At 40.5% G+C, this 25,390-nt stretch overlaps 1 protein-coding gene across 6 annotated transcripts in view; it reads right to left on the reverse strand.

Moving 5' to 3' along the window:
• Positions 1-25,390, reverse strand: part of CHRM3 (cholinergic receptor muscarinic 3) — a 597,168-nt gene that overhangs the window by 392,543 nt on the left and 179,235 nt on the right. Inside the window, exon 1 of one of the 6 annotated variants that reach the window (XM_066383397.1) lies at positions 11,798-11,858. The exons of the other annotated variants lie outside the window; for them this stretch is intronic. The gene's annotated coding sequence lies outside the window, so the exon portion shown is untranslated. Of the gene's footprint in view, positions 1-11,797; positions 11,859-25,390 lie in introns of those variants that run through there. 6 annotated transcript variants of the gene reach the window in all.

Raw genomic sequence — 25,390 nt, forward strand, 5'->3', positions numbered from 1 at the left:
GATTCACTATCCTGAACTCTCCCATAAACTGAAAGGTGACCTTCTGTTTTCCCAAGTCCCTTCCAGGCCTGCTAATGAACACAGGATCCGACGAGAAGTCCTTTGTGGAGTGTGTTTGGGGGAAGGGATGGAGGGGAGGGGAAGAGTCTCCCATATTTCCCATCCAAAGAAAAGGATGGGAAATAAGCCAGTAAGAGCCTGGCCACGGTGGGGCACTGGCATGTGCAGGAGGGAGACTAGGCTCTGCCCTCTCTCTAGTGGGAACAGGCGGAGTGTCACTGTGGCCCTGGGGTGGATGCCACAGATCTCCAGGATGGGACAGAACCTCAGCATCTGCTCCATGAGAGCCTGTGGTGGGGGTGCCCAGGGCTGTCAGCCCATGCAGACTCTGGCTGGCCTGTGACAGAACGCAGGAAGTAAATCTGAGGTCACCGTGGCTCAGGGAAGGGGATGTGCACCCCACCTGCAGTACAGTATAAAGGGAGCTACCACGATGAGTTGGTATGAGCCCAGATTGTCTATTAGCCATTGTTTCCAAATCCAGCTTTTACCCAAAAGATAGCTGCATTGGGAGATCCTAAGTGACCTTCATTTTCATGTGTCCTGGACAGCATCTAGAAAGAAGAAGGGCAACACACTGGTCCCAGACTCCCAGGACACAGCTGGAGGTGACTGCAGCTCAGGGAGTGCCACGTCAACTACACGGAAACCACGGCGACTGCCTGACATGGTTAAGGAGCCCAATTTACAGGTGGCATGCAGCTACCTGCTTTAGAACATCCCAAACATACAATGAGAAGAACACTCGACTAATTTACAAATAAATAAATGGTGAATTTAAGAACAAGCTTTTTGAGATATTGAAGAACGGGAAGGGGACTGGAGCCTGGGCTTTAGTTTTGGTTCTAAGAGGATCTGAAATTTTATTTCTGTGTTTTGATTCATGAGTATCTAGAGCCCCGACATTTGCTTTGAGAAACATCCTCACTGCAGAAAACAGGCCACGGTTCAAGTTCAGCTCGCCAGTTTGTACCAAAAGACCATCATGGCCACCAGGAACATGGTTATACATTCGTAGGCATTGGTGTAATTCCATAGCAGAGCCCACAAAAAGACAGCAACAAAAAAACCTACATACCTTTCTATCAGTTCTGACTTGGCTTGGCTTCAGATACTGTTTTGTAAAGATTCTAAGCATCTTTAACATGTTGATTCACAGATGTCAGAGGTCCCTGAGCTGTCTGTTCTGTGAAGCAGAGCAGGGTGAACAGAAACTATTTTAGAGACCAGTGTAGTGGGAGGGGGAGGGGCAGGGGGAGGCGGAGGATGCTGATCTGTCAAGTCAGGATTTGTCTCAAGCGTACTCCCAACAAGATTATTAAACAAGACTGAAATACTGTCAACTTTAAATGGGAATGAAAAATTAAACCAACATTGCAGAGGAAAAGCTCTTTTTAAAGACAGAAGCAAAGTGCCTAGTAAGTGACAAGTGCAAGTTAATGTGCAGCTCTCTCCATCTCTCCCTGCATGCTGTGCAGAATTGATAAAAGATGGTTACTGTCGTTTACAAACAAAGGCAACCCAGATATAGCCATTTAGAATTCATATCTTTTCTCTTCTTTTGAGCACAAGGACTTACTGAACTACAAGCCTGCACTAGATTTCATAATGTTTGGCCTAAACAAGAAAGCAGTGAGATGCCTGCCAAGTACCCAGAGCCACCTTCAGCTGTGATCCGGGGACACAAGCACTCCCCAAGACACCGTTTGGCTTTGCTGGTCAGCACTGCTATTTAGGGAAAGGCTGAGGGGCGCTACCTAGGACAAAATGATCAAAGGTGATGCCTTGCTCCTTCACAACTCTGAACTACTAAAGGTTACAAAGGGCTCTGTTCCATCATTCTTTCTTCCTATAATAATCCTAGCCAGTTCCTGTAATAAGGTCAGTCATAACTGCTCAAAATCTTTGCCTAGTGACTGCAGCCTTAAGTATCTCTCCATCCTCAGCAAACTGAAACACTTTCCTCCTGACCAGCTGATTAATTCTCTTAAAGTTCCTGATTACCTATTTTTTTCTCCAGATAACTCATTCATTCAATAATCAACAATCAAGAGAGAAAGAACAGCATATCTTATTTAAATGGAATTTCCAAATTGTTATCCTTTTAGCATCAAAATCCCTAGACTATATTTGCATGTGAATGTGTCTGAAAGTATATATAGATTTCCATATATTTACTATATCTCTAAATGATCATTTATGTAATTTTTCAAGTTTTATTTTGTTGGTTTCATGAAGAACTATTGCCTCTCATGGCTGTAAGTCGTGGGCCTATTTGAATCACTCCAACCAGAACCTCGTGCAAAAGTTCCCAAATTTAATTTGACTCTAGAAATAAAATATTGATATCTCAGTAAATACAAATTTGAGGTCTAAATAAGCTTCAAGAGTACCAAGAACTAGCCGTGGCTGGGTAGCTAAGTTGGTTAGAATGTCATCTGACATGCCAAGGTTGCGGGTCAGGGCTCATACAAGAATCAACCAATGAGTGCATGAATGAGTGAAGGAATTAGTCAGTGTTTCCTTCTCTCTCCCCTTTCCTCTCTCTCTAAAAATAAAACTCAAAAAGAATATTTAAAGAGTATCAGGGACTACAATTTATATGTTGCTGGGTAACACGACAGCCACACAAACAACAGTTTCTCTTCAAACTGGCAACAGGAACATGCCCTGAGGAGAAAAGATGTCCCTGTACCTGCCACATGTGGAAGCCTGAATCTGGATGCTAATGACATATCCTCTAATCCCAAACCTCCCCGACTTGGTTCTCATCTCAAGGTTATAGGCACTCTCATTGGCTTCCAAAGAATTCATCGCTATGTCATAGCAATTTTTAGTCTATTTCATGCTTATACCATATCTCCCCTCTTTTTTTAAACATGCCACTAAATATTTGAATTCAGTTTAACAAAACTATTAAATGTGTATGAAAAAAATCTCAAGAGTCCTAAAGTCTGAAATAAACACTAATTATCTGTATCTATTTTCTATCTCAGCTGCTCAGAATATTTATTTCAATCAAACCTGTAAAAAACATTGGCTTCCTTCGACATTCTGGAGCTGAGCCTGGTCTGGGAGGACAGGGAGCTATGGGGCCAGGAAACCCTAGTTGGCAAAAGAAGAGGGAGGTCTTGTCTATTACTCAAGGCTCAATCCAATGGGGTCACAAGGTCTGAGTCTGTGCTGTGTTCGCTGGTCAACAGACTAGGACAGAACCCATAATTTAGAGCATTTTTTTCCCAAATAGTCGCAAGATATTTGCAAAACTTCCCCAGCTAGAGTAAATAAAAATGAATGATTAGTAACTATTCTGACAATAAAAATGTGCTGGGTGATAAAAAAATAAAACAAAGTCCTCTTATGGTGATTATGCTGATGACTTTATGCTGTCAGGAAGCCAGACAAAGGGAACCACAGACCTCTCACATTTGTGCTCAGAAAAGGGGGTGTGGGGAGAGGAAAGGAAGAAAGCAACAAGGCAAAGTTAGTAAAATCACTTTCAAAGTATTCTTAGCTACCTGACTAATCAGTAAAAATAGATTCAGATCCAGTCCCCCTATACTGAATTGACCTAGATTCCTTACATATGTGTGCAGTATCTTCCCAACCACATTGTTCAAAAGTTCAAACATACAAACTATGTCTTATAGCTTTTATATTAAGCACAGTTCCAGACCTAGCAGAGGAATTTACTAAATATTTGTTGAACAAACACATTATTTTTGTGCTTAGCATTTAGTAAGGATTTAATAAATATAATTTTTTGAGACATAATATATTTGACTAGTTCCATGTTTTATATACTGAGTGAAACAATTATAATTGAGTTACAAACAAATACATATGCATATTTAATACACAAGTAGTATTAGCCTACTGGCTTCACATGTGGCTCATTCATACATGTGCCTGCCCTTACAGAATTTCACTTTCCCAAGGAAAACAGATATTAAACTATCAATAAAAGTGTGGTGAATGGCAGGGTGGTAGTCATGTGGTCTGTGTGAGCAGAACCTCGCTGAGCAGAAGCAGGGGAGATGGTAGCCAGAGCTGTTGCCAGCTCATGTGAAGATGGGTTTGAGTGGGCACTCACCCCACAGCTGAGACAGCTGACTGGCTGGAGGTGGAATGAAGGAGGAATGTCCTCATCTAAAAGGAAACCCACTGGACTTGATGCCAACATCAGACACTCAAGATTTCTGAGTGAACTCACAACTTGATCCCACCAGAAAAATCCTATATGACTTTGGAAAGTTCACATAAGTCATTGTGTAAAGACTGATTCTAGAAGGGAGTGACTTAGTTAGGGAACAGTGATAATGCTGTTTCAGTCACACGGTTGACAGACAGTGGTTTCCGGGGCTGGGATGTGGCTGGAGAGGTGCAATGTGTAAGATCCCCACATCACATGAGAGGAAACGTGCAATGAAACACAGGTTTATGATCCGAAGCTCAGGAGACTTCCTAACCAGTGACACCACTCAAGAGTCGGAAGCTTGTAGCTAGTAACTAAAGCCATGCTATGCATGAGCTCTCAGGGACATGTGAAGGGCAGATTGACCGCCTGAAGTGAACAATTTTTATACAGGTAGAAAACTGAGTTAGTGATAAAAATAATACTCAAAAGGTAGCTACCATTGACATACTTATTTTACACAAACATGATTCATTTTTTTTTCAGTGAGATGATAATATATCTTAGAAATAAACCCTGTTAGGAGACAAAGCAAGCCTGGTAGTTCACTAAGCCTACAGTACAGTCTAAGTTGTCTTTAGCGTGATGTTCTCAGGTTAACAAGAGCACACGGGAAAACACTCTTAATAGTTGACAGGTTGGCATAATTCGTATTACCCAAGAATACCCCAAGTTTCCTACTTAAACTATGGTTTTACTCAGCATGCAATTTAGCTTTACTGTGCTCTCTTACAAGTAATCCAAAGTTTTAGTTATTTCAACAACATATATTTGTAAAGTGGTTACATTAAAAATCCTACAAATATTTATATATATAAATATTTATATATATTGTCATAACATTTTGGTAGAGATGAAAATATCAAACTATCTGTAGAATTAATTTTTCTCTGTGCTGTATAAAAATGTTCTCCTCTTTTCAAAATAACAAAGTGGTTTGACACACAGACTTTGGAGCTGGGCAGCCCAGGTTTAAGCCTTGGCTCTTCTACTTACTTGCTAAATGACTTTATCTTCTAAGCCTCAGTTTCATCATCTATAAAATGGGACCTTGCCTCCCTTATAGGATTACTGTGAGCATTATTATGATAAAGTAATTAAGATTATGCTGGTCACTGGCCCTGGCCGGTTGGCTCAGTGGTAGAGCGTCGGCCTGGCATGTGGGAGTCCCGGGTTTGATTCCCGGCCAGGGCACACAGGAGAAGAGCCCATCTGTTTCTCCACCCCTCCCCCTCTCCTTCCTCTCTGTCTCTCTCTTCCCCTCCCACAGCCAAGGCTCCATTGGAGCAAAGTTTGCCTGGGCACTGAGGATGGCTCTGGGGCCTCTGCCTCAGGCATTAGAATGGCTCTGATTGTGGCAGAGTGATGCCTCAGATGGGCAGAGCATCGCCCCCTGGTGGGCATGCCAGGTGGATCCCGGTCAGGCGCATGTGGGGAGTCTGTTTGACTGCCTCCCCGTTTCCAACCTCAGAAAAATACAAAAAAAAAAAAAAAAAAAAAAAAAAAAAGAAAAGATTATGCTGGTCACCAATAAATCACTCAATACACAAGTAACCTGGACTTTAATCACATCAGTGCCCATAGGGACTAGCATAGGAGTTCAGTTTTGAAGGCTGTCAGTCAGTCAGTGTTGGCCCAATGGAAACTCTGTATGCATGCACCATACACACACATACAAGTCCCAGTGGTAACCTCCCTAAAAAGAGTGTTGGAATCAGGCCTGGATTTGAATTTTGGTTTTCACTTTACAATTACATGATCATAAATAAATTCTTACCTCTAAGCTTTGATTTTTTTTATCCTAAAGTATGACAAAACCTACTTCATAAGGATGTTTCCAAATTTGAAAAAAATAATCTTTGATGATTATAAGTCCTCAGCATGTTCCTCCCCCTCCTTCCTGTTACTGATATTCCTATTGAGTAACAAAGCCATGCCTACAAGGGTACAGGGTCTGCGGTGCTCCCACCAATCATCCTTCATGAAAATGTACAGTAACAGCTGGTCATCTTGAAACAGTTAAAAGAAAGAAGTGACAAAAGCCAACTTTGGAGTGTCTAGAGCTCACTACCCAGTGCTCTGAGTGTGACCCAGGCAGCATGCACTTGGCAGCTGGATGCCCTGGAGATGAGAAGCCCTGTGCTTCCAACAGACAGGTATGTACCACATAGGAAAACCAACTGAAGGGATATTTTTGGGGAAAATCTTTACATGTGAAAAGATTTCTTAGTACCTCACATATGATGAGCAGGTACATACATATACATATAATTTGGCAAAGTAGTACATCTAAAATCACATACAAATAGCAGTGGGAACCCGTGCTGGTGGATAGTCTGAAACTAATCTGGAATTCAGAGCAGAAACATTCAATTGTCCTATCAGTTTTAATGAGTGCTCATAATCACAATCACCTCATAGTTCTTTCTTTTGTTGCATGAGAATTACAGTGACTTTCCAACAAGGCATAAACAGTTGCTAAACTCATTCCCAAAATAGAAAATTATATAAATGCTTGAAAAGTGTGAACATCATGTCAAAATTTTAGTTTCCTTCCTTGTTAGATAATAGCATAGTAACAGTTTGATTAAAGTAGAAGGAACTATGAAAACTGATAATACTACTCAGTTGAATATGTTTAGTAAGTTTCTTTTCAACTTATGATGTGTGTGTTTCCTGTAGAGCAGTCAGCTTCCAAAAGACTAGGGAAAATATGGGAGGGGTAATTTCATCTGTGTACTCATAAATTCTCTAAGTGTCAGAGGAAGGGGTAGGAAACTAACAAATTCAGTGTGGAAGTATCAGGTCCTCTTCACTGAATTCTGAAGACAGCTCAGTGAAAAGACATTCTGGCACAGTGGTTAAGAACATGGGGAGCCAGACTAGCTGAGTTCAAATGTCATGTCTGATGTTTGAGCTGTAGGACCCTGGGCAAATTTCTTAGTGCCCCTGTGCCTGTTTCCTCCTCCTACAATGGTGATAATCATGCCTACCTCATAGTGATTTTGTGGTTAATTGATAAGTTAATATATAAACCACTCACAGCAATGCTTGCCACACAGTGAGTATGAAATATTAACTGTTATTAAGGACTGCTGACAACATTTTAAAAAATCTAATATTCAAAATAAATTGAAGTGCACAATTGTTAAAGGCAAGAAAAACTGAGGAGTAAGAAAGCTCATACTCACTGCTTTCAGGCCATGGAGTTATGTTGTTGGATAAAAAGGTGAAGAGAAAGTGAAACTCCAACTGTTAATATAGTTGGTGTTTGAACAATATGGGGGATAAAGGCACCTAATCCAGTCAAAAATCTGCATATGACTTTCAACTCCCCCAAAACTTTACTACTACTAGTTTACTGTTGACCAGAGCTTTATCAATAACATAACCAGTAGATTAACCCATATTTTATCTTATATGTATTATATACTGTGTTCTTATGATCACATAACCTAGAGAAAAATGTTACTGAACAAATCATAAGGAAAAAAATAGACTTATTTTATTTATTGAAAATAGTCTGTGTTCAAACCTATATTGTTCAAGGGTCAACTATATATTTTTGTCTTCTTTGTCAAGAAAAATGAGCTTCTAAGTGAATGTAAAAATTGCTAAGGTGGGCCCTGGCCAGTTGGCTTAGCAGTAGAATATTGTCCATGTGTGTGAAAGTGCTGGGTTCAATTTCCAGTCAGGGCACACAACCCCTGCTTCTCCACCCCTCCCCCTTCTCTCTCTTTCTCTCTCTCTCTCTCTTCCCCTCTCGCAGCCATGGCTCAAGTGGTTCGAGCAAGTTGGCCCTGGGCACTGAGGAAGGCTCCATAGCCTGGCCTCATGTGCTAAAATAGCTTGGTTGCCGAGCAACAGAGAAGCAGCCCCAGATGAGCAGAGCATCGCCCAGTAGGGGGCTTGCCAGGTGAATCCCAGTTGAGGAACATGTGGGAGCCCTGTCTATCTGCCTCCCTGTCTCTCACTTAATAAAAAAAGAAAGAAAAAAGAAAAAGAAAAGGAAAGGAAAGGGAAGAAAGGAAAATTGCTAAGGTAAAATCTAAACTCTAGTATGTGGATGCAGAGATTATACAAAGGCTGTGTTATGTGAATTTCAATATCCTGGCCTCAGACGAAACACCTTTACAAGTACTAAAAGAATCCACAGAACAGCACTATGATCTTCAAAAAAAAAAAAACAGAACAAGACTTCTTATCCTTATGAAAAATGGTACATGCTGTTCCAGTTTCTTAAAAGCCGTGTCATTTCTAAATATTGAGGCAAATCTGTTTGCTACTTCAGAAGTGATTCCATTTGGATTAGCATAGCAATGAATACCATGCAGAGAGACTAAGTATCCTAAGTTCTAGTGTGGGTTTAAGAAAACCAGTACATGCCAGACCAACTCCATTTTTTCCTTTGGTAGGGTTGGTAACTGGTAACACAGGAAAATGTGGAATCTAATAAAAACCTCAGGTCAGAAAGGCGTTTAACAAGATCTATCACACTATCTTTCATTCATTCACTTCATCATTCATTCAACAGATATTTAATAACTGCTTAAATTATGCTAGAATAGAATCTAATTTCTTTGAGAGAAATTGTGAAACATTAATACTAATAATGGCAATAATAGATCAATAAAATATTTAAAATGTAAATTCTATTGGATCTAGTTCTGTAATAGAAGGGAAATAACCTTTGCGGTTGCTCCAAGTTTCTGAACCAGGACAAATATAGATCACTGCTCTTTTTTTAATTAATTGAGAGAAGGGGAGGCACCCTGTATGCACCCCAATGGGGATCCACCTGGCAAGCCCCCTACTGGGTCATGCTGCCCATCTGGGGCGTTACTCCATTGCTCAGAAACCGAGGTACTTTTAGAGCCTGAGGCAGAGGCCATGGAGCCATCCTCAGTGCTTGGGACCAACTTACTTGAACCAATCGAGCCATGGCTTCAGGAGGAGAAGAGAGAGAGAGAGAGAGAAAGAGAGAAAAGGGTGGAGGTGTGGAGAAGCAGATGGTCGCTTCTCCTGTGTGCCCTGACCAGGAATCAAACCTAGAACAACCAGACACTGAGTCGATGCTCTACCACTGAGCCAAAAAGCAGTTCCAGATCATTAGTTTTTAATGGGCCACTGATAGGTGCTGATCTGATTGCACAGCAATCACTTGAGACTCAATTAAAAAGATGCATGGGGTGCAGGCACCTGCAGATTCTGGGTGGGGTATTGAGTGGCATCCTGTTGATCTCTCAGTGTAAAATGTTCTTCAAGTGGTTTAGCTATTTATCTAGGCTTGGAAACCACTGACAAGATGGTAATTTATGAAGAGCTTAACGATCTTTGTAAAACACAGTAAATATTTCTGAGAATTACAAAAATATAAAAGATATTATATAAAATATAAAAAACAAACATAAACTTTTCTTGTACAAGAAACTGCAGTAACAATACACAGATTTATGAATGTCTTTACCATAATTGCTCATATAGATTGGGCTGTAAACTATACTTGTGTACCCCAAAAAATCTAGTTGGTCCTCCATGGAGATAATCATCATCTGTATGATACACCTTCAAGGTCTCTCAGGTGCCTACATCTTACCAAAAAAACCTCATTTCCTCGGTCCACTGTAGACATTGAAACTCTAACCATTAGTGTTCTATTCCTCAGGCTTCAAGCATTGGCCATGACAAAATGCACACATCCCTTGGAAGAAGGACATAAAAAATAAGCCTTTCAGATAGTAATGTCACCACAATATGTCTGCCATTTCCTTCATGAGGAGGGTTTTGAAGAAGAGTACAATTTTCATGACGGATGGGAATGGCATTATTAGGCACGTTAGGGAGTGGCAATGACAGGGAAGTAAGCATCCTGCAAACATACTGGCCTCCCTCAAATCATGCTCAGCTTGGGACTATCTGAAATGGCAACCAATACACAAATCTTCCAGAAAGCAAGATTGCGGGGGAGGCACCTCAGGATGTAACATTCAAATACGACTCATTGTATGCAGAATTTTACAATGAAATAGGTACCAACACAAAATTATTAAGCAGTTTGTACTCATAAGCAATTATAATTTGAAACCCAAGTGTGTGTTGAAAACAGCTGTAAGAATTCATTTAACTAATCATTCTGCAGCTGCAATGCAGAGGAGTGGGCGTGAGGGCATGGAAATGGTCCAAACATGTGCCATTGACCCCAATCATGAGAAGTCAAAGTCAGTCCCAACCAGCTGACCACACAGTTTACCCCACCCTGTCTCAGCTATGAAAATTCCATTATTAATGAATTTTCTCCAACACTTTTTGTCCTCATTATGTTTTTCAAAATGTATTTAAACAAATAAAGAAGCATTTCTCATTTTAAAAGAAAATTAAAAGTACATGGGTTATAGCATAACCTTATCAACAAAAAACACCAAAAGAAAGAAAGGAAGGAAGGCAGGAGGAAGGATAAAGGAAGGAAGGAGGGAGGAAAAAGGAAGGGAGGGGGAAAGGAGTAAAGGAGGAGGGAAACAAGGAAGGCTAGAAGATATCAGAATAACACCAAGTTGGGGGTCCCTTAGAAGCCTCTGGATTCTAGTCCTTCATGAATTTTAGAGGAGCAATCACAGACAGACGAACTTGCTCATATTTCACTTTCAACTTCAATACCTCAAATGGTTTCACAAATGTTGGACTGTGTATGGTGACATGTTTTTCTTTGGTAATGTTTGTATATGGAGAAAGCTGAAATTTCTGTGAACTGGTACAGAGCAGGACTGTGCTGGTGACACTGTGCACATGGAGTATGTTTGCCAATGTGACACAAAGTGAAGCAGTTGCTTTCTTTGCTTCAATGGAACATCCATAGTCACAGTAACTGTTCAGAAATGTTGAAATTTCAAACTTCCCCATCATGAACACAACTGCTCACCAATCACTTCTCACATCCTTGCTCTGAAATAAATAGGAGTCATTCTGATGTTGTCTTGTTCCACTTTCTGTATAATCTCAAGTACATTCTATACAAACACTATAATTTCATTTACAAATGCAACTAGCTAGATCCCTGGGAGGAGAAGCATAGGTTCAGGAGAGGTCTAGCCTCACAGGATAAATGGATGGACACAGTGTGGTCCATTCATACAATGGAATACCGGCCTTAATAAGGAAGGAGACCCTGACTCATGCTTCAACATGGATGAACCTTAAAAACATTAAGCTAGGTAAGATAAGTCAGTGACAAATCAGATACTGTGTAATTCTGCTCACATGATGTACCCGCAGCAGTCAGATTCACAGATAGAAAGTAGAGCAGTGGTTGCCAGGAACTGGGAGGAGGGGATGGAGAGCTAGTGTCTAAGGAATACAGAGGGTTTTTTTTGTTTTGTTTTTAAGGTAAAAAAGCTCTGGAGATGGGTACACAACACTGTGAATATATTTAACACAACTGAACTGTTCACTCAGATACAGTTAAGATGGTAAATTAATGCTATGTGTATTTTGGCACAATAAAAATAATTTAAAAATACATGTGTGTTCAAAATATTAAAAACATACATAGCCTGTGGAAGTGCTCCAGACTCAGGACATCATCACATGCTGCTGTGTTCAATCCCGGGTAAAGGCTGAATGTGGCGTGATGACCAGAGCTGTCCATGAGGGACCACTCTCCTGGTTCCTTTATGCTCTGCTTTGGCTCTGATGAGCCAGTTTTCCAGCCCCTGGAAAGGAATCTTATTCCAGAATAACCTCCAATCAACTATCTCTCCCTAGGAGAAGACACCTTTATAAGACACCACAAAGCATCCAGGACTTTCAACCTACACCTACATTTAGTGAACATGACTTCAATCAGGAGTTGGATTAAGGTGTTATGTGAAGCTGGTTGTTATGCTCAAAGGTGTTTTACTGTCTCTGGAGAGTGTGATGTGGCAAGATGCAACAAATTCAGAAACACATTAAATCAAAAAATACTCTGGTTTCTCTTCTGAGATTCTTGTATGATATTAGAAATAATATGAATGATCATGATTGTCCCTGGGCTTCACTAAGACATCTATCTCTTTATCACAACAGATAGATGAATTTGGCACTCACAAGAAAGAAGAACCACCCTACCTCCCTCTTCACTTGGAGAATCCAACCTCTTTTAAGGGGTCACTACTAATGAATATGGGGAATCTTTGTTTAAAATACATTTTCATAAAAGGAGAAACTTAACTACAAAAATATGTAATATCCTATTTGGCAAAACAATCACATAAACAAAAACTTGAGTCTCCTTCAAATAATCTGTATTTTAGGATACATAAGGCTTATGTACTGACATTTATTTTATATCAGAATCAAGGCATAGCTTCTGCCACTACAAAATAGCCTTAGTAAACTCTAGAATGGTATTTTCTTTTCTAAGGATAACATGAGGGCAAATTGTTAATTGGGCAATATTAACATTTCCATTCAACAAATATTTTTAATTTTTTTATTTTATTCTGAGTGACAGAGGAATGAGAGAGAGAATGAGAGAGAGAGAAAAAGAGAAAGAGAAAGAAGGGGGAGGAGCAGGAAGCATCAACTCCCGTATGTCCTTCACCAGGGAAGCCCAGGGTTTCAAATCAGTGACCTCAGAGTTCCAGGTCAACTCTTTACCCACTGCGCCACCACAGGTCAGGCAATAAATAGTTTTTAAATACCAAATATATGCCAAGCATTGTTATTTTAAGTGACAGTAGTAATGATAATAAAAGAGATGAAAATCATGTGTATCATTAAAACATAAATTATGAAAGAGGAAATAAGACAATATACAATAGAATCAATAATATGTATATTTTATAGAATGCCAGAAAGTAAAGAACATTGAAACAAAAAAGAGAATAAGCAGATGAGCTGACACTGACCGGAAGTGCCCACGGTACATGGGAGAAAGGGGGCAGGTCACAATCGCTGGTGAAAGAAGTGAGTGTTAGGAAATTACAGCCGAGAAGGAAAGGAGGCAGCACATGTGGAAGCACAGGGCCCCAGATGGAAGCTTGTGCACACATATGAGGACCACCAAGCACAAGGAGTTGGAGAGATGTAGGGCAGAATCAGGAGAAACACACATGCCAATGATATGGCCACTAAGACTCTGTAGCCTCCGGCTTTGGCTCAGTGAGATGGGAGCAGGTCAAGGATACAGGAAGAAGAGCCACGAGCTCTGGCTTGCTCTGGCTGGTTTAACAAGAATCACTTGGCTGCTTTGCTGACAGTAAACAGAAATGGGGTAAGGAATAGGAAGATCAAGCAACCCTTCCCTATATGAGAAAGTTGTGCACAAATAAAAGACCAATTCCTGATGGATTGTCAGGGGAAGTTGGTATGAACTGCTTTTTCATTGATGATATCAGGGTCGTCCTGGTACAAAGAGCCCTAGAACAGGAGACCAGAGATTAGATCCAATTTCACACACTGACTGTGTAACTAACTAGGAGCCTTCTAGGGTGTGATGGGGACCTAGTGTGGAAGACAAGCTCCAGACAATAAAGTTATGATGAAAGAGTTGTATAAGAAATTTAAAAGGAAAGGTTAATGTATCTATAAAATGGGGATTTCAATTTAGAGAAATTCTCTGAGCAAAACAATGAAATTCTTTAGAAGAGACAGGACAATTATCAAGAGAAGAGATTGAATCAGGAACCTGAGAGCCAGCCAGAGGAGATGTCAGCCAGAATCCTATCAGCAGACCTACAGGAGATAAAAAGGATGGTTTGTGGGACTTCTATTGCATTGTTATATGAGACTATGTACATTTGCTATAATTTGTTTTTAATATAGGTTATGTGCATTTAGTGTAATTTTGATCTTATCCTAATAACTCTTTCCTATGCAGTAAAATCATTAAATAACTTTAGCAATCACTTTGGTGAGAAGATGACTTAGGGAAGAGATGTTCCCAGGATATGCCAGGGAACCAGGGCCAGTGGTAAATCAATGAAAGTAACTTTCATCAGAGACCCTCTCCTTGGTTGTATTTCTTTATCCTGTTGTTCAGCATCTCCATATCCTCAGTTTCACCTGACAGGAGGCACTCAGTGAAGCTGCGTGGTTGATTCATCAGCACAGCATGGGACAGGGAAAAGCAAGGCTGAGTTGAAAAGGAGTAATGACCATAGCTGAGAAAAAATTGGCACTAAATGGCAGTAAAAGAAAGGATGCCAGAAAAAGGCAAGCCTTGTAATGGAAGGAGGATGAGGTAGAAGAAGAAATGTGGGGCTTTGTGCTCTTTGTGCCCACAAGAGTACTGGGGGTCAGGATAAAATTTGGGGGAGGGTACACGCACTTACTAAGTGAGGGGGAGGTAAGACTGTTTCAGAGAAGAAAGAGCATGGACATGAAAGCTGAATTTAGAAGATGGATCTAAATAATTTCAGACACGGTATTGCTATGTGTGAAGTATGCCAGCTTATATTTCTCCCTTTACTTTGAAATAAAAACATGATTTTATTTGTGTAAGAGACATTTGGGACAACATGAAGTACATAACATCTGTATCACAAGGATACCAAAAGGAGAAGAGAGAGAGCAAGTTATTGAGCACCTTTGAAGAAATAATGACTGAAAATGTCCCTAACCTGGTGAAAGAAAAAGACACAAAGTCCAGGAAGCACAGAAAGTCCTAAACAAGATCTACCCAAGACACATCATAATTAAAATGGCAAAGGTTAAAGACAAAGAAAGCATCTTAAAAGCTGCAAGAGAATGACAGTTACCTACCTACAAGGGAGCTCCTATAAGACTGTCAGCTAATTTTTCAACAGAAACAATTCAGGCCAGGAAGGACTGGCATGAAATATGCAAATGAAAAAAAGCAAGGACCTAAAATCGGACTATTTTACCCAGCAAGGCTGTCATTTAAAATAGACGAAGAAATAAAGAGCTTCCAAGACAAGAAAAAGCTAAAGGAGCTGGTTCACCAAACCAGTATTAAAGGAAATGTCAAAGAGCCTGCTTTAAGAAGACAGAAAAAGAAATAAACACACATAGCTAAAAAAAAAGAAAATAAAATGGCAATAAATACATACCTATCAGTAATCACTTTAAATGTAAATGGCTTAAATGCTTCAATCAAAAGACAAAACGTGGCCCTGGCCAGTTGACTCAGTGGTGAGCGTCGGCCTGGCGTGCAGGAGTCCCGGGTTTGATTCCCGGCCAGGGCACACAGGAGAAGTGCCCATCTGCTTCTCCACCCCTCCCCCTCTCCTCCCTCTCTTCCCCTTCTGCAGCCAAGGCTCCATTCAAGCAAAGGCCCGGGCGCTAGGGATGGTTCTATGGCCTCTGCCTCAGGCGCTAGAATGGCTCTGGATGCAACAGAGCAACGCCACAGATGGGCAGAGCAACGCCTCGGGGTGGGCATGCCGGGTGGATCCTGGTTGGGAGCATGTGGGAGTCTGTCTGACTGCCTCCCCATTTCCAATTTCAGAAAAAAAAAAAAAAGACAAAAGGTAGCTAAATGGATAAGAAAGCAAGACCCATATATAGTGTGTCCGTAAAGTCATGGTGTACTTTTGACTGGTCACAGGAAAACAACAAAAGATGATAGAAATGTGAAATCAGCACCAAATAAAAGGAAAACCCTCCCAGTTTCTGTAGGATGATGTGGTAGCATGCGCGCATGCGCAGATGATGACATAACACCGTGTATACAGTGGAGCAGCCCACAGCCATGCCAGTCGAGATGTGGATAGTACAGAGGAAAGTTCAGTGTGTTCTTTGGCTCGCTAAATTCGAATCTGTGACCAAAGTGCAACATGAATATCGGCATGTTTATAACAAAGCGCCACCACATAGGAATAACATTACTCGGTGGGATAAATAGTTGAAGGAAACCAGCAGTTTGGTGGAGAAACCCCATTCTGGTAGGCCATCAGTCAGTGATGAGTCTGTAGAGGCTATACAAGATAGCACCTAAGGAGCCCTAAAAAATTGTGTGAGCCCACATTGAACTACACTGAATAGGTATGAAACGGGGAGAGTTTTCCTTTTATTTGGTGCGGATTTCACATTTCTATTGTCTTTTGTTGCTTTCCTGTGACCGGTCAAAAGTGCACCATGACTTTACGGACACATTGTATATGCTGTCACAGAAATCAACCTCAGAATTAAGGATACACTCAGAGTAAGAGTAAATAGATGTAAAAATGTATTTCATACAAATGAAAAAATTTAAAAAGTTGAGGTAGCAATACTTATATCAAACAAAATAGATTATAGTAGATGATAAAGAAGTATACCACATAATGAAAAAGGGAGCAATCCAACAACTGGATATCACCCTTGTAAACATTTATGTACCCAACATAGGAGCACCTAAATATGTAAACCAAATCTTGATGGACATAAAGGGAGAGATCAACCTCAAGACAGTCATGTAGGGAATTTTAACATTCACTGACATCAATGGATAGATCTTACAGACAGAAAATTAGCAAGGAAATGGTGGCCTTAAATGACACATTAGATCAGTTGGATTTAATTAATATCTTCAGAGCATTTCAACCCAAAGAAGCAGAATATAGATTCTTTTCAAGTACACATGGAACATCTTCTAGGATAAACCACATACTAGGACACAAAGCAAGTCTCAATAAATTTAAGAAGATTGAAATTATATCATGCATCTTCTCTAACCATAATGGTATGAAACTAGAAATTAATCACAAGAAAAAAACCTGAAAAACTCACGAAGATCTGGGGGCTAAATAACATGTTACTAAACAATAAATGGGTTAACAATGAGATCTAGGAAGAAATCAAGATACCTTGAGCCCTGGCCGGTTGGCTCAGTGGTAGAGCGTTGGCCTGGTGTGCAGGGGTCCCAGGTTCGATTCCCGGCCAGGGCACACAGGAGAAGCGCCCATCTGCTTCTCCACCCCTCCCCCTCTCCTTCCTCTCTGTCTCTCTCTTCCCTTCCCGCAGCGAGGCTCCATTGGAGCAAGGATGGCCCGGGCGCTGGGGATGGCTCTGTGGCCTCTGCCTCAGGCGCTAGAGTGGCTCTGGTCGCAACAGAGCGACGCCCCGGAGGGGCAGAGCATCGCCCCCTGGTGGGCAGAGCGTCGCCCCCTGGTGGGCGTGCCAGGTGGATCCCGGTCGGGCACATGTGGGAGTCTGTCTGACTATCTCTTCCCGTTTCCAGCTTCAGAAAAATGCAAAAAAATAAATAAATAGATAAAAAATACTAAAAAAAAAAAAAAGATACCTTGAAACAAACAAAAATGAGAAATGAACAAACGAAAATCTATGGAACATAGCATAGGCAGTCCTAAGAGGGAAATTCAAAGCAGTACAGGCCTATCTCAATAAAAAAGAAAAATCTCAAATAAGCAATTTACCTTTGCACTTAAAGGAACTTGAAAAAGACAAACAGACAAAGCCCAAAGTGAGTGTTTTCTGAAATAATCACTTTGAAAGAAATTTGATACCACAGATATGTGTATATAATATATGTCCCAAATCATCCACCAAGAACTGGCATCCATTGTTACTATATATTTTCTTCACAGTTCAGATAGAGGGACGTGATTTTGTGTAAATAATGCATTAAAGGCAGTAATCCTTGAGTACAAAATCATGATATATTAAGAGCCTAACTCAAACAGAGAATATCATTTATATAAAATGGCTTAAAAGAGCTGTAGGGACAAATATAAATTTATGAATTTGCTCATTGCTGATGACTACTAATTATGATGGATTCCAGATGAAAAACATGCATTATCCTGATGCAAGTTTATACTGAATTAGGAAAATTTCATTCAATATGACCTTGACCAGTATTACATTTTTAACAACACTTTACTGACATATGCCCTAGAGATAAATTAGGCTTCTCAATTTTAGACAGAAAATTAGCACTATCTGTTATCCACCTAAGTGCCTTGAAAGAGGACAAATTTGTGAAAAACATATTACGTATTTTTTGCTTCATAAGATGCACATGACTATAAGACAAACATAGGGTTTTAAGGACGAAAATAAGAAAAAATATTCTGAACCAAATGGTGTGTTAAAATATGTAATAAAATACCATATTTTTCGCTCCATAAAAATAAAATGGAGCATAAAAATAAAAGATATATGGGCATTTTCCCCTCCACTTTTTTGGGAAAAAAGTGTGTCTTATGGAGCAAAAAATATGGTATATTGGAACATCTTCTTCATCTCATCAAAGTGGCCCAGGAATTTGTCAGCAGTCATTGTGTAAATCTCAGCTCAAGATCATCCTGGCTGGAGAAATATTCCACAGCACCTGATCAATGAGCCATACATTGCAACTCACAGAATATTTTGGTGGAAAAAGGTAATAATACACCTTTAGGTCTAATCCAATATAAAATGGGGAGCACTGTAACTTTCCTATAGGATGCTTTAAAGGTAATTTAGACATTATATGTACTTTCCTTAGCATGGCATCAGGCACATGGTCATTTTAGAATTAAGTGGTAGCTAATAGGACAGACTGACTAAGCCAGAGATAGGGAAGAAGAGAAGTCAGAGTAGCTGGTCCTGCTCCAAGGCATTGGTCAATGTCCAGAGGTTGAATTCTAGTGGGAAGAAAGATGCAAATGGCCAATGCCCAAATATACTGCTCACAAAGTTAGGGGATATTTTTAAATGAATATGAAGAGATAAAATATCCCCTAATTTTTGTGAGTAGTATATTTATTTGTGTTTATGAATTGGTATAATGAGTTCTTTTGAGAACAAAGGAACTGGAGCTTTGACTGTTTCCATTCAGAGACCCCACTGATGGGGGTGGGAGATGCCCTGTTAGGGCAGGAGAGAAAAAAATCACTGAGAGTCCAACAAGCTCAAAGAGCGTCCACTGTACAGCACTGTAGGCTCCACAGGGGTGTTATTGTGGGAGCAAGGAAAAGCTGGTGGGGACAACGTTCTCACCTAACCATCACAAACAGACTGTTGTGCACAGTGGTGCCTAAGGGCATCGGAGCTCCGAGGCTGCTCTCAGATGCCCAGGGCTCCGAGTTCTCTGGACCATCATAGTCATGCACCATGGCTGGATCTTAATGCAGGCAGGTGGGACAATGGCTGGCCTCTCCAATCTGCAGACCCTCGGTATTTAGTTCTGAGAAATTCTCTTGCATTATTTCCTTAATATTTTTCACTGCACTCTTCTTTGCACTTAATTTCCAGAACATTTATATTAGAGGCCTCCCTGAGTGGCTGGCGCCCTTGGTAGTCTGTTCTCATTTATATGCAAGGCCCCCCAAAGCTACTTGGAAATTCTGGTGTATGGGAGACTTGTCCATGTCATGGTAGAAGAACAACAGGCCTGGTCAGTGATTTTTCACTGGTGGCCCCTTAATTGTCATCATGCTTAGGCCGTTCCTCTGGGTATATTTTATTTTTACAGAGAAAGTGTCCCCAGCTTCCTTGTGTAGCCAGCAGGAGGTTTACTCTACAATTTCACATAAGTCTCTGTATTTAATCCAGGAACTGCTCCTTTTCCCCTGCCTCAGTGTTATAAGCAGCTCTCACTAGAAGAGCAGGTGGAGTTTGAGTTTATTTCTTGTTCACTTTGTTAGCAAATGACTGGATGAGAAGAGAATGGAAACATTTTTCCTCCATCTCAGGGCTCATGGTTCAGATCAAATAACCCATGTGTTCCCTCACTAACATGATTCTACCCAAGCCACTTATTTCTTCCCAGAATTTATATCACATTAAACTACCTCATATTTCAGACAAACAATATGATTTAAGAAAATTTCCCCCTACAATTCCATCAGTTTTATTTGATAAACAACCTCAACCCTCAGTCATTTGAAACAATGGACATATCAATGCTTAGCCTCCAGCAAATAAAACTGATCTACAAGCCTTAGTATAGATTTGAGCATGAACCACAAGCTGGTCATTCACAAGTCACTGTGCTGTTGGTGTGGGGACAAGCTCCAAGAAGACAGGAAGGAGGAAGAGATTTCCCCTCTAACCCAAGCTGCTCCCCTCCTCCAGCAAGAAGCTCCACCCTAACTGTATATAAATGTCCCTTCCGATTTCCCTGGAAGGGAACAAGTAGCCAATTTCAAGGGAATCTTCAGAATTCAGTTAAATTAGTAAAATAACACACAGTGAGAGTAGGGACAACAATAAACCTATAGAAGTCACCCTAAAACACAAATCTCTGAGGCCTACAGTACAGTACATGTCTGCTCCCTGCACCCGTCTTCCTGCTGTCCACGTGGATGGCTGCACTCCTGTCGGGACACCTGGCAGTGCGGTTGTGCCTGTCACTGAGGTTCAGCCCCAAGGAACCCACTCAGCACTGACAGAAGCCAGCATCTTCCTGCTTCCACTAATTATAGAGATGGAGGTGAGATTTTGTTCTGGCCTCTCTCAATTGTTTTAAATTCCTTATTAGATTCAGAACTCATACTGGGAAGAAGAGTTGATTTCTTATATCCCAAAAGATGCAATGACTTTCCTACGGCACAGGTTTGACAAACTGAATGAAACTATTAGCCTATTGCTGATACATAAATGTATTTTCCTGCCTGACCTGTGGTGGCGCAGTGGATAAGTGTTGACATGAAATGCTAAGGTTGCCAGTCCTACAGAACTGTGAGAATAAATTTCTATTGTTTAAACCAGCTAAAATAGGAAACTACTACACAACATTTGATTTTGACACCCCCAAACCCAATATAATTTGGACTCAAGAAGAATCTTATATAAACAGAGGCGTATCTTTTAAAAAGTGTATAAAGATATCTTTTGCCTAGCTGGATCTCCTTAAGAACTCTAGAGCAAGATTAAGGCAAAAATTCCAACAAAAAGTATGTTTTGTGACTTAAAAATATATATCTTAATAAATATAGTTCTTAAAAATATATATCTGGCCCTGGCTGGTTGGCTCAGTGGTAGAGTGACAGCCGGAATGTAGATGTCCTGGGTTTGATTTCTGGCCAGGGCACATAGGAGAAGCGCCCCTTACCCCTCTCCTTTCTCTCTATTTTTCTCATCCCCTCCTGCAGCCAAGGCTCCATTGGAGCAAAGTTGGCTCAGGGCACTGAGGATGGCTCCATGGCCTCCACCTCAGGTGCTAGAATGGCTCTGGTTCCAACGCTGCAATGCCCCAATGGGAAGAGCATCACCCCCTAGTGGGCATGCTGGGTGGATCCCGGTCAGTTGCTTACGGGAGTCTGTCTCTCTGCCCCCACTGCTTCTCTCTTCAGAAAAATACAACACACACACACATACACACACACACACACACGGCTCTACTGGAAATCATGAGACTAGAAAATGATTTTAAATAGTTAAATATTTTGAATGAAATAAAGAATTTCTCTGTATCGTTAAGCAAAATAGAATTTCTTTCCTTTTTTTATTGGTGTGAAAAGGACACTTTAAGATCTACTTTTTTTTTACAGAGACAGAGAGAGAGTCAGAGAGAGGCATAGACAGGGACAGACAGACAGGAACGGAGAGATGAGAAGCATCAATCATTAGTTTTTTGTTGAGATACCTTAGTTGTTCATTGATTGCTTTCTTATATGTGCCTTGACCGTGGGCCTTCAGCAGACCGAGTAACCCCTTGCTCAAGCCAGCAACCTTGGGTCCAAGCTGGTGAGCTTTGCTCAAACCAGATGAGCCCATGCTCAAGCTGGCAACCTCAGGGTCTCGAACCTGGGCCTTCCGCATCCCAGTGTGATGCTCTATCCACTGTGCCACTGCCTGGCCAGGCAAGATCTACTTTCTTAGTAGACTACAAGTACACAATATAGTACTATGACCTAGACCAGGGGTCCCCAAACTTTTTACACAGGGGGCCAGTTCACTGTCCCTCAGACCGTTGGAGGGCCGGACTATAAAAAAAAACAACTATGAACAAATCCCTATGCACACTGCACATATCTTATTTTAAAGTAAAAACAAAACAAAACGGGAACAAATACAATATTTAAAATAAAGAACAAGTAAATTTAAGTCAATAAACTGACCAGTATTTCAATGGGAACTATGGGCCTGCTTTTGGCTAATGAGATGGTCAATGTGCTCCTCTCACTGACCACCAATGAAAGAGGTGCCCCTTCCGGAAGTGCGGCGGGGGCCGGATAAATGGCCTCAGGGGGCCGCATGCGGCCCGCAGGTCGTAGTTTGGGGACCCCTGACCTAGACATTAGATCCCAGAGCATATTCACCTTATTAACTGAATATTTTCACTCTTCCACCAACATCTCCCCATTTTCCCACTTTCAGCCCTGGTAAGAAATCTTTTTCTTTGTGGGAGTTTATAAAGTTTAAATTTTTTACATATAAATTTAAATTTCTTAGAATGATTTTTAAAAAATAGTCCTGCTCTGGCCGGATAGCTGATATGCCACGGTTGTGGGTTTGATCCTGGGTCGGGGCATATACAGGAACAGACTGACATTCCTCTCTCTCTTTCACCCTTCTTCTCTCTCTAAAGTCAACCAGTCATGGCCCTAGCTGGTTGGCTCAGCAATAAAGATAGCATGTGGAAATCCTGGCTTTGATTCCTGGTCAGGGCACACAGGAGCGGCAACCATCTGCTTCTCTGCCCCCCCACCCCTTCTCTCTCTCTCTCTCTCTCTCTCTCCTCCTGAAGCCATGGCTTGATTGGTTCGAGCAGGTTGTTCCTGGGCACTGAGGATGGCTCTGTGGAGTCTTTGCCTCAGGTGCTAAAAATAGCTCAGTTGCAAGCATGGTCCCAGATGAGCAGAGCATCAGCCCTAGGTAGGGGTTGCTGGGTGGATCCCAATTGGGATGTATGAACGAATCTGTCTCTGTATGTCCAGAGTTTTATTTTACCTCACTTAAAAATAAAATAAAAAAAAGTAATCAACAAAAAATGTTTTTAATAGTCCTAACTATAGGCAATTAAAATGTTTTTCAGGTTTCCTCTATATGTATTTCTATAGTTTGTAATTTCATGTTTCCCTTGTCTATTCTGATTCCTGTATCTCTTGGGATTCCAAATACTATTTATACCAGTTCTACTATTTCCTTGCTTGGAACACTCAAGTGCAGTTTTATAAAATGTTATATGTATACTCTTTTTGTTGTTTTCTTAAGTAAGAAGTGGGGAGGCAGAGAGACAAACTCCCGCATGCACCCCGACTGGGATCCACCCAGCAAGCCCCCTAATGGGCAATGCTCTCTGCTCATCTGAGGCCATTGCTCCACTGCTCGGCAACCGAGCTATTTTAGCCCCTGAGGCGAGGTCGTGGAGCCATCCTTAACACAAGGACCAACTTGCTCCAATCAAGACATGGCTTCAGGAGGGAAAGAGAGAGAGAGAAGGGAGAGGGGGAGGGGTGGAGAAGCAAATGGTCACTTCTCCTGTCTGCTCTGACCAGGAATTGAACCTGGGACATCCGCACACGAGGCAGACGCTCTACCAATAAGTAAACTGGCCAGGAACATATATATTCTATTTTACAGTAGATCTTTGGATTATTTTCTCAATGTTTAGCTAAAATCTTCATCATACTATAAAACTTATTCTAAGAAATGAGTTCAATACAGTCTACTTTTTAATTTATGAAATAAACAGAAATTTGTTTCCTCTTTTCTTTCTTCTATTTGAAATTCTTTATTCTAGGATAATTTTGAGATAACTATAACACTGCTCCAAAAGGAGAAATGCACGCTCATGTTTATGGCAGCATTGTTCACAATAGCAAAGATCTGAAAGCAGTGTCTGTCAGTGGACGAGTGGATTAAAAAGCTTTGGTACATATATACAATGGAAATGATGACAACGGATCATTTACAACAACATGGATGGTCCTTGATAACATTATACTGAGTAAAATAAGTAAATCAGAAAAAACCAAGAACTATATAATTCCATACATAGATGGGACATAAAAATGAGACTCAGGGATATGGACAAGAATGTGATGGTTAGGGGTGGGGGGGGGGAAGGAGAGGGAGAGGGTGGGAGGAGGGGAGGAGCACAAAGAAAACCAGATAGAAGGTGACGGAAGACAATTTGACTTTGTGTGAGGGATATGTAACATAATCAAATGTCAAAATAATCTGGAGATGTTTTCTCTGAACATATGTACCCTGATTTATCAATGTCATCCCCTTAAAATTAATTTAAAAAATCCAAGAGATTGGAAAAAAAAAGATAACTGAAGTTATAAAGTTATGCATCATCTCATTAAATAGTCCCCAAACTGGCTAAGAATTGAGCTTTTAAAAATCACTTTTTGCCATTAAATTTTTATAGAAATCTGTTATAGGAAAATCAGCGTGCTTTTTAAACCATTTCCTGTCCTGTTCCAGAGCTCATGGAAAAGAGGAAGCTTTAGATAAACCAGCTGCTGGATTTCCTGGAATAGTAAATTAGTCTCACACTCCTTTTGATGTGATTCTGCCACACTTTTTTCCCATCAGGATTTCCTCATTTTTCATAACTGTTTGTTTCTACTCTAAGTTAGTTTCCTACAAATAGCCTTTGTCAAATGTGCAGCATTCCCATAAACATACTCTTCAGTTCTTTAAACCCACTCCCCTTTAAATAAAAAGTAAAAAAAAATGCAACTTTTCCATTAAAATTTTGCCTCCTTGCCTTGACAGAGAACATTGCTATAGGACAAAAATAAAATTTTGTGAACCTACTTGGGGTTATTCATAATCATTGAATTATATCTTTAAATATTTTGGATATCAAAACATAGTAATAATGAAAAGGTAATTTATATACTTAGAGTACTATAAAAGTAGTATAAAAGTAATTCAAATCTTTTTTATCTTAAATCATTCTCATATCTCTATATTTTCTTATTTTCCCAAATTAGTTATTTTAATGACATTCAGATGACTATTAAGTTATCTACTTGAGAAACTCACACAATTTTATGCACACTCCAATGTGACCTCGTCTTCCTGATCTGAGGTAAGACATGCCTGGAATGATCTACTTATTCTCAGAAATAAATAAATATTCATAATTTTAATTATATAAACTAAGATAGAGTTCCTGGAAGGACTTCCTCATAGTCTCTTTCCTTGTCACTCTATATAACCTCGGAATGAAGAAAACAGTGCCCTTCATAAGAGGGTGGGCAAGTCTCTGAGGCTTTAAGAATCTCCAGAAGAGGCCCTGGCTGGTTG

The sequence above is a fragment of the Saccopteryx leptura genome, chromosome 1 (genome assembly GCF_036850995.1).
Source record: "Saccopteryx leptura isolate mSacLep1 chromosome 1, mSacLep1_pri_phased_curated, whole genome shotgun sequence".
Taxonomy (NCBI): Eukaryota; Metazoa; Chordata; class Mammalia; order Chiroptera; family Emballonuridae; genus Saccopteryx; species Saccopteryx leptura.